We start from the raw sequence: 9415 nt of genomic DNA, 5'->3' as shown, positions 1-9415 counted from the left end.
CACACACACACACACACACACACACACACACACACACAATTAGCACAGGTGTTTACACAGAGACGAATCTCTGTGCTTCTTCTGTTGATTTGAGTTTAATTTGCTGAATTGAAACTTAATAACTTTTATATGAAGAAGAAACCATGAACCTTCAGAGCCACATAAAGACGGTTACAATGTCGGCCTTTCATCACCTGAGGAACATTTCCAGGATTAGAGGACTGATGGGTTGTCCAAAGTGGCCTGAGGGCCATCTGTGGCCCTTGAAACAGTTTCATGACTGCAGTTGACGAATGGGCCGTTTGGACCCTGATCCAGAGAAACTCATCCAGGCGTTTGTGGACCTGGATGAGGTCCATAAAGACCTGGTTGTACTGTTTGGTTGTATTGATTACAGCAGCAGCGTCTTCACAGGTCTGACTAAAACAAATCAATCAGCTGATCCAGATGCTGCTGCTGGAGTTCTGACTAAAACCAGGAAGTCAGAGCTCATCACCCGGTTCTACAGCGAGAGAATAAACTGTAAAATACTGTTAGTTTACAAATCACTGAACAAAAATGGAACAAAAAACTGAAAAATAGTCGAAACACTGAGCTTCTCTTGAACATAATAAATGAAACACAGAGCAACATATTTGATGTTTATCGATGATTTTAATGATGGCACTTAAATCATAATATTTGTTGCTGATTTCACAATTGGTGACTGTTTGATGTTTTTATTTCTTCATGATGTAAAATTGCTTTAAACTGCAAATAAACTTAAATCCAGTGAATTCTTAATAACACGTTTCTTATTTGCTCTTTTGTAATCTTGAGTTTATATCTTAGACACAATCTTTACAGAAAGATAAAACATCCATAAAACTATTAAAACCATAAATATAAAACCAGAGGTACTAAAGTAAGAGTAGCATTACTTCAGTTTTACTGAAGTAAAATTAAATCAGCATTTTTATCAAAGTATTTGACAAAAAAGCTGATTTAGGACAGAGTAACTGATCACAGCATCTGTTTTAATATTTAAATTTATGTTATCCATCAACTTTATGAAAATATTTTATTTTTAGGAATTTTTTTTTTTTACTTTGTATCACTTACTACTTACTTCAGTATCTAAACTCTTTAAACTCTTACTTGAGCAACATTTCTGGATCATCTCCTCACTCTGATTAACTTCACTGAATCAAAAACAAATAATTTTAACAAAAAAATGCACCAGACAAAGACGCTGACAGCTTGTGTCAAAGTGAGACCTCTTGTTTGTACACCATCTTTGTTGCTCTGATGGCGCTGGAGTCCGTTGCGCCATTTGAAAGTCAAATACGGTAAACATGAAACGTTTTCTGGCATCAGAAAGGCCTCAGTTAGTCTCACCCAGCAGCCACACGCTTTGCAAACACTTCTGTCCTCACGGTGCGGCGAACTTCACCTGACTGCTGACAGGTATCACGATAAACCAGCTGGGAAAATGACAGAAATGTAAAGATTTGATTTGTTATCGCTTATTTTGAAGTTTAGTTGGTTTCATAAAAGGTTTAATGCTCTTAAAGCCAACTGTTTGTTTGCTTTGTGCATTTGTCTCATTAGAATAGTGTTAATGTAAACTATTAACACTATACGAGTGTTAATAGAATATATTAACACTAGAATATAACACTATTCTAGTGTTAATAGTTTACATATTTCCACTCCTGGAGCGATTTACAGCAAAAAGTAGCTGATTTAGACTTTTACATTCTCAAAAAGAGTATTTAGTAAAAACTCTTAACTGATCAAATTATGAATCATTTAAAATTTAAAAATTACATCATCAAACGGGACAAAATATACAGTTAAGATAAAATGTGATTATTTGTTTCTGATAGTTTTCAGTTGACTTATTGTATTAATCTGAATCAGTTCTCTGGTTCTGATCTCCTGTAGATTAACTCTCACAGATCAACACAGACGTCCTCATGTTCTCCCGTCTTTCCCATTGCTGGATTCACTCCTCCAGGTCCACTAGGGGGCGCTATAGTTGTTTAGTGTTAGTACGTGAATTAATGTGTAGAAGAAGAAAACGAACGGCGGACCAGTAGTGTGCTTATGCTACCGTTAGCTTAAACTAAAAAGCCGAACCTGGCATAAAATCAAATCTTACTAATGTTCATGAGTGTTGCTTACGTGGTAAGTTATATTAATTTGTAAATATGTAGGAGATAAGTATTTATCTGTTCTGAACGTGCGCTTGGTGAATTTGCTAGAGCTAATTAGCCAAATGCTAGCTGCTGTTTGCTGAATGCTGACATTTATTATATTACGAAGTGTTGTAAGAGTAAACTTTGCTTTATAACCTGTTAGCCAAGTCAAGCCAAGCTCCTAAATCTATGTTTAATTTTGTGTTTTATTGAATATTGCAATACTAAGTATTGACGTTTTGTTTGTCTTTTTTTTAAACTTTATTACAGTTTGACCGGCATGTCCGTGTAAAAGCACTCAGCGATAAAATTAACAACAACAACAACAATGGCTTTCTTATGTTCTTTGTAACACCCATTTTTAAACGTGGCTAATGAAACGGATAATGTATCACATTATATTTATTCATAAAGTTCACAGGAAGTCATGAATTTTAAATTCAACATTCAGATTATATTAAAAAAAACAAACCAGCTCTAAATCCATTTTATACAAATAATTATTTGTGGTTTTCCCCAATGAGTAAATTTACTCAATAAGTGTTACATTTTTGCAAAAATACATCTTTTCAATCAGTTTTTAACATTTAATGAACTTTTCTGTTGCTGTTAAACTTTAAACACATAAACGATCCGTCGTTTCTGCTTCTCTCTGCTTTAAACTTCTTTATGTCGCTGCGTTTGTGTTTCTGTTCATTTCTGTTAATTTTTATTTTATTTTGGGGCAGCGAAGTGGGGGTGGCTGAGGTCCTGCAAACTGTTCAGATGATTTACAGGAGGCCGAGGCTCAGTTTGTGTTTCCACTGCAGCTCTGCGTCTGTAAGGAGAATCTCCAGACTGTTCCTCGTGGTTTAGCCGAACGTTTACATAAATTCAAGCCTCGACTTTCTGCAGAGRAACTTTGCCACAGTTCACGCRGGGAGGGAAAGAGTCAGCAAGTTACTCGGCCTGAACTGTATTTGTTGCCTGGTAACACAACCTTGGATCAGGAAACACTGGGAGCCATTGTGAGCGAACAAGGATTCACAACGATCTCTGACCTTTTAGTCTCAGCAGCTTTTCACCAAGGCCGAGTGTTTTATAAATCCGTCTCCTATCTGTGAATTCACCCACAGCTTCGCTGATAAATGCAGCAGAAACGCGCTTTGTGTGCTGATCACGCCTCAGAARTGAATGTACAGGTGGGAATCGGGGCTTTCTGTTGGTCTACATGCTGCTGCAGATTATTCAGAGTTTCAGCAAAACCTTCCACATGTGGATAAAAGAACCAACCTGGGTACAGATGATCCAGGGTCTCTGATGTTTTGGAACAAGGAAGATTTATGTTTCCACTAAATTTGCTCATATTTATCACAGATTAATACTTTTGGTGTCAAATCAGACACAACTGGACCCACAGGAATCATTTACTGAGTTTTTTTCACAAGATGGCCACCATGGTTAATAATAATGTTTTGCACTAAAATTGCCAGTTAAATTAACCTTTTTAAACCAGAGGATTCATATTTATTTTTACGATCTTTTTCACTTGTTTTAGGTCAATACTGAGGAAACGTCCCAGTTTCACTGGCAGATTTTCACTTATAACATGTTTTTTCCACGTTATAAGTGAAAATCTGCCAGTGAAACTAGAAAGTTTCATCAATTCTGACCTAAAACAAGATGCTATGTCTGGATGAAAAGTTACTTAGAAGTTAGTTTTCTCTTATTTTAAGTGAACTAAGATATTTGCTCTAGAAACTTGACCAAAATATTTGGTAATACTTTGAGTTTGGATTCAAATTCATGAGTCAGTTTCTCACTTTGCATTTGTTTGACTTCATTCTTTTCCAGTTACGTAACATGAGATTAAAGACACGCCCCGGCAGCGACTGAACCAGACGGCAGAAACTGGGACCAGGTAGGTGCATCACACACACACACACACTGCAGCGTTCGCTGCGCTCCAAATTGAGCGTGGCTCGGTGTTGATGAAGTCAGGCGGTTGGAAGAAGGCCAGGCTTTGTTCCAACCAGCAGCTGGATGGTCATTTCCAGAGACGGAGAATCTCTTCCTTCTCGCTGTGATGAACGAGGAACAGGAGCTTCACCAACATGGATCCTCTTCCTGCTACAAGTGTCTTCATCCTCCTCTTCATCCTCTGGCTTTTCTCAGCAGACTGAGTGGACAAATGTCCAGTCAGGATTTTAAAATGTAAACGACCTTTGATCTTTTCATATGTTCGCCTTATAATCACTAAACTGATTGGATTTTTGCTCCGTTTGTCGTCTTCTAAACTCAGCTAAAGCATCCCCACAGCATGATGCTGCCATCGCCTTACGCTGCACAATGCGTGCTGGTTTTCCAGCTTGCATGCAAAAGAGTCCCAGACATCAAAAGTGATTTTTTTCTGTTATATTTGCTTGAAAAGGGTTAATACTGAAGACGATGAGGGCAACTGGGAAAACAGTCATTCTGACTTTTGTCTCAGAATTTTGACTTCAATCTTCTGAGATCAAAAGTCAGTCATTAAAGTCAAATATTTCTTTTAGTGTCCCTAATCCTCTTCCACAGATGAAACACAAATATCTGCCACTCTGAACCTTGTGTTGGTAATTTTACAAAATTGAGAAAGAGTTCAAAGGTTATGGAGCCACTGTAACCGTCCAGGCCAGGAGGAATGTGTCGACTTGCTGTCAACTATTTGCTGCTTTGTCATGAGGCCACAAAGCGCTAAAACACGTAAAGTTGTGTGTTTCACACCTCGCGGCCCCCGCCCTCCTTCCTCCGGCCCAGCAGCAGCCGGGCCAGCGGTCCTGCAGCTGTGACCAGAACAATAGCATTCCTCGGGTTTTAAACGCCTGGCACTTAGATTCCTAACAGCAGATTCCTGACGGGGGAAGCCGGGGCGTTGCTATGGGACGCCTTGTGAGGAGACGTACAGCTGTAAAGCGCTCTGTGATTTGGCTTTTTTATGAGTGGTGGGTGGGATTCCTGCTCGTGTTCTTTATTTCTCAGATGTGGCATTTTCAGCACATTTTCAGCAGTTTGTTTTTAGGAGGCGTCCTGCTGCTCCGCCGTGTTGATGGAGGCACCTGTTGGGTCGACACGAGTCTGATGATCTGCTGCTTGGCACATGTGGAGCAGCAAGCTGCACAGATGTGCTGGAAATGACACATGAGGTGTAAACAGACGAAACAAACCAGGTCGTGTTTATGGACTCGCCTTAATTCTGACGGAAACGACACAAAAACGGCTTTTCTTAAAGCGGATCCATTATGCAAAATTCACATATTGTTCTTTTTTATACTTCTATCTGGATCTCTGCTGCTTATAAAAACAATGCAAGTGCTTAAAAAGAAACAATCAGCCTGTTCTTTGGCAATAAGTTCATGTTTTTTGGTGTCTGGAAAATTTGCCGTTTCAAAAACCTTTCAAATGTAACGGCACAAATTAGTAGGCAGGGACTCGTTACCTAGCAACCGTAAGCTGTTACCAAGCAACTCAAGCGGAGCTCGAGCTGGCTTTACCGCTGTACAATGGCTGCTGGAAAAGACGAGAGTTTTGCTGTTGACTTACCAACCAGAAACCACTTGCTGATTTCTAGTTGGTTGTGCAGGAGGCTCCTCTTCTGCTTTTCAAAGATGTATGGTTGTATAATTACGCATCTGTTTGCAGCCATTTTCACGTGCGAGTGTAAACAGGGAAGTGTGGCTGCCATATTAAGAAAATAAAAATGTTTAGATACAGTCATAAAATTATGAGAGTGAAGTTACATATGATTTATTTTTATTTTTTTCCGGAATATTTAGACTTTATTCTTGTAACATATTTTAAACTCAGTCACAGAAATCTCACCACCTAATTATTTGCTACAAAAGACGTAAAGAACATGTTTAATATAAAACCCATTCTAACCCAATTAAGGATGTTTAATATTGTAGCGTTTATCCTGCTAACATTCTCATTAGCATCTTTAAAAACCTAAAACATAGAAAACAGAAGTAGAAGCTGACACTGCAGGCCTCTCTACTCCTCTGGTGGTTTAAGTTCACACAGCCAAACTATCAGCACATCTGAAATAACCCCCAAAAATAACGATTCTCTCATTAACCACGCCTGTTTCACAATTTAAATATAAATGAATCTAATTTAGAAAACCTCGGGCTCGATGAAGGAGACTCATTTAGAGCCAATCTAAAATTAATGAGGGCATCTGGAGAGAGGGGCAGAGTGGCAGAGGGGCCCTGCGTGGCTGAACAGATACGAGTTAACAAGCTACTGTACTTTAAAATCCACATTCATTTTGAATTAGTACAGGATTTTAAAGCTTTAATGTTGGCGCTAACGTGCTGCGGAGACGCTTCTGATGCGACTCCTAGCCTCTATTTAAGTTATGTAGCGTTTCTTTCTATGCCTCTGTGTAGGACTTAAAGTTTAATCACAATATTTTGTGGTACTTTGTTGATGACAATAAAAGCGGTAAAAAAAAAACCCCTAATTTATTACTTGCATAATTTTACTTGCATTTTAAGGTCACAGCAATTATTGCCCCACAAAACTTCTAGTTTCTGCATTTAATCATATTTTCAGATTTATTTGTACAGCTTTACTGAACAAACTGTGGGAAAAAGGTAAAAAAATAACAATAAGGACAGTTGTAGTTTTTTTTTAAAACAATTGGAATTTACTGCAATAACAATAAATCAAAATCTCATCATGGCAAGAAATGTATCGCCATACATGATAAACGATACGATAAATTCAAAAACACAAAATCTTACCAAGTAATTTTGGTTTAGTTTCTATAAAATAAGACAAAACTAAATTATAATTAACTTTTCAGTAAGATATAATTAATATTTATGGAAAAATACCAGCTGGCAGATTATTCCACTTATAAACTGGGACAATGTGAAGTAATCTACCAGTGGAACTGGAACTTTTTCATCAATATTAATGAATTGTTCACTTAAAACAAGCTCCTGAAAAGTTACTTGTAAGTTTTCATTTCAAATGTATTAAGAAACTAAACCAATAATATTTGTTAATGTTTTGTGTTTTTATGATTTTTAAGTGAAAACGTTTCATGATCAGAGTTTGACGTTTAGATGCAGACTCTGTATCTTCCATTCCTTCAGCTGCAGACGCCAGCCGGCTCCCACAGCGACTGTTTGGTTTTGCGGGTTTAATTCCCGATGGGTTCGGGTCCGGAGTGATTAGGCTGAGCCCTAAAGGCCAGCAGGCTTGTCAGGTGTCTCCACACATTAACGTCGCTCTGCTCACAGCCTGAGCCGACGGCGCAGCCAGGGAGAGGGGGAACGGGAAGCCGAGGCATGATGGGAGGGAAACGCCTCGTTCCCTCGGGTTTCTACTGGATCTGATTTACAGAGAGCCAGGAGGTTTGATTAAATTCACACTGCAAAAACACAAAATCCTACCAAGTAAATTTGGTACGCTCCAGCTCAAATATCTCAGTACACTTGAAATAAGACCAAACTAACTTTGAGCAAGATAAATGATCTTATTTTAAGTAAATAATTCCCTGATATTGATGAAAAAGCTCCAGTTTCTGTTGGTAGATTATTTTATTTATAACAGAAAAAATGTCATGTTAGAAGTGAAATAATCTGCCAGAGAAACTAAAACTTTTTCATCAATTTTTAAAGTTTTACTTTGGATAACAAGACTTGGAAAACATTTCTAAATGTTTTCATGTAGTTTTCTTACTTGGTCAAATAAATACAGCTGGTTTTTCACATTGTAAAGGTTTTAAGAATTATATTTTAATAAAGATCACTGCAAAATCTCAAAGTCTTCTAGTGCAAATATCTTAGTGCACTTTAAATAAGACTAGTAGATGACTTTTCAGCAAGACAGGAACTTGTTTTAAGTTTATTGAATGTTGACGAAGTTCTGTTTTTATTAATTAAGGGATTGATTTWAAAMMAWKKYYTKSMRRAAAAGTTACGTAYAAGTCAGTTTTGTCTTATTTCCAATGTACTAAGATTTGYACTAGAAACTAGACTAAAATTACGTGGTAGGATTTTGTGTTTTTGCAGTGTACAGCTGATATTCAGGTGTAATTTTTACACTTTTCCTGATGAGTCTTTAGTTCCTAAAAAGCGAGACTCGGGCGGATGCTGCCTCAACATTTTCGTTAGCCTTTAACCCTGAAAGCAGCTGAGTGTCAACACGGCTGACTTTTCCCTGCTGGATTCAAACAAACTGGCATTGTGTCGACGCACAAACAACTTCCTGCATGCAGACATCCAACTTGTTAGTGGGGAGGCAACTCCTCACCCCGCTCAGTCCGACCCCAGAAAAGAAAAACTCTTCCTGCCTGTGACCTCCAACCTCCTCCTACCCCACCCACACCCTGCACTTACCCAGCATGGTGCAGCTATAGGAGGGGCTTTAGGGTGCAGTGTGTGCCCAGACAGAGGTGATGTTAGGTTTTAAAGAGGGGGGTGCATCTTGTTTTGAAGACATGGAGAAATAAAATGTAGGAGGCGCAGTGGAGGGGGGTGGGGGGGGTGAGGAGACCTGCTGAGCTGGCAGCCTATATGCCTCCTCCTCCTCCTTCCTGCTATACCTCTGCCTCCATCCCGCTCCGCCTCCCCYGCTGCTCCGTCTCCAGCCRTGGGGGTAAAGTACATTACATGCTTGCTAATCAAACCTACATTACAAGTTTGGAGGGAATAAAGCARGAATCTGAAGTGTTCTCCTTTCTTCTCTCCACCTTCCTTCCTCTCTCCCCAAACTCTGCTCACTTTCACTGCCGTGAAATCTCAGAGGAAAACCAGAAAAACACCAAATACGCGCCTCAAATCTGGCACATCAGCAGCTACAYGCAGAGGAAGAGCAGCACTGCTTCAACGTGCTTCAACTAAAAGTAAAATGTAGTTGTCCAAGAAGTGACTCAATAGAGCAGAGTAACTGATCAAATTATCAATCACTCAATATCTAAAAATTACATCATCAGACGGACCAAAATGTAAAGTTAAGTGGAAATTTTCATATTTTAATTACAATAATTCATATAAATAACAAAAAATCAGAAAAAGGAAAAATGCTTCTAAATCAGTTTCCTTCAATAAAAAACATTTGTTTTTCATTCAGTGGGTAGAAATTTTACTCAAGTAGAGTAAAAAGTAGAGCGTAGTAAAAATACTCAAAGTATTTTTTTAAAGAGATTTACTCAAGTTAATGTAACTGAGTAAATGTAACTATGGCTACTTTTTACTTGAGTAAAA

The 9415-nt window shown here is 38.4% G+C and overlaps 1 long non-coding RNA gene across 1 annotated transcript in view; it reads right to left on the bottom strand.

Annotated features, from left to right (window-relative positions):
- Nucleotides 1–1083: 1083 nt before the first annotated feature.
- LOC103463118 (uncharacterized) overlaps nt 1084–9415 on the bottom strand; it is a 170862-nt gene continuing 162530 nt past the window's right edge. The window contains exon 5 of the long non-coding RNA XR_533466.1: nt 1084–1463. This is a non-coding gene — a long non-coding RNA (uncharacterized LOC103463118). The remainder of the gene's footprint in view (nt 1464–9415) is intronic.

The sequence above is a fragment of the Poecilia reticulata genome, linkage group LG4 (assembly GCF_000633615.1).
Source record: "Poecilia reticulata strain Guanapo linkage group LG4, Guppy_female_1.0+MT, whole genome shotgun sequence".
Classification (NCBI taxonomy): domain Eukaryota; kingdom Metazoa; phylum Chordata; class Actinopteri; order Cyprinodontiformes; family Poeciliidae; genus Poecilia; species Poecilia reticulata.
Note: the sequence above shows the minus strand (reverse complement) of the source record. Positions and strands in the feature narration are given on the sequence as shown.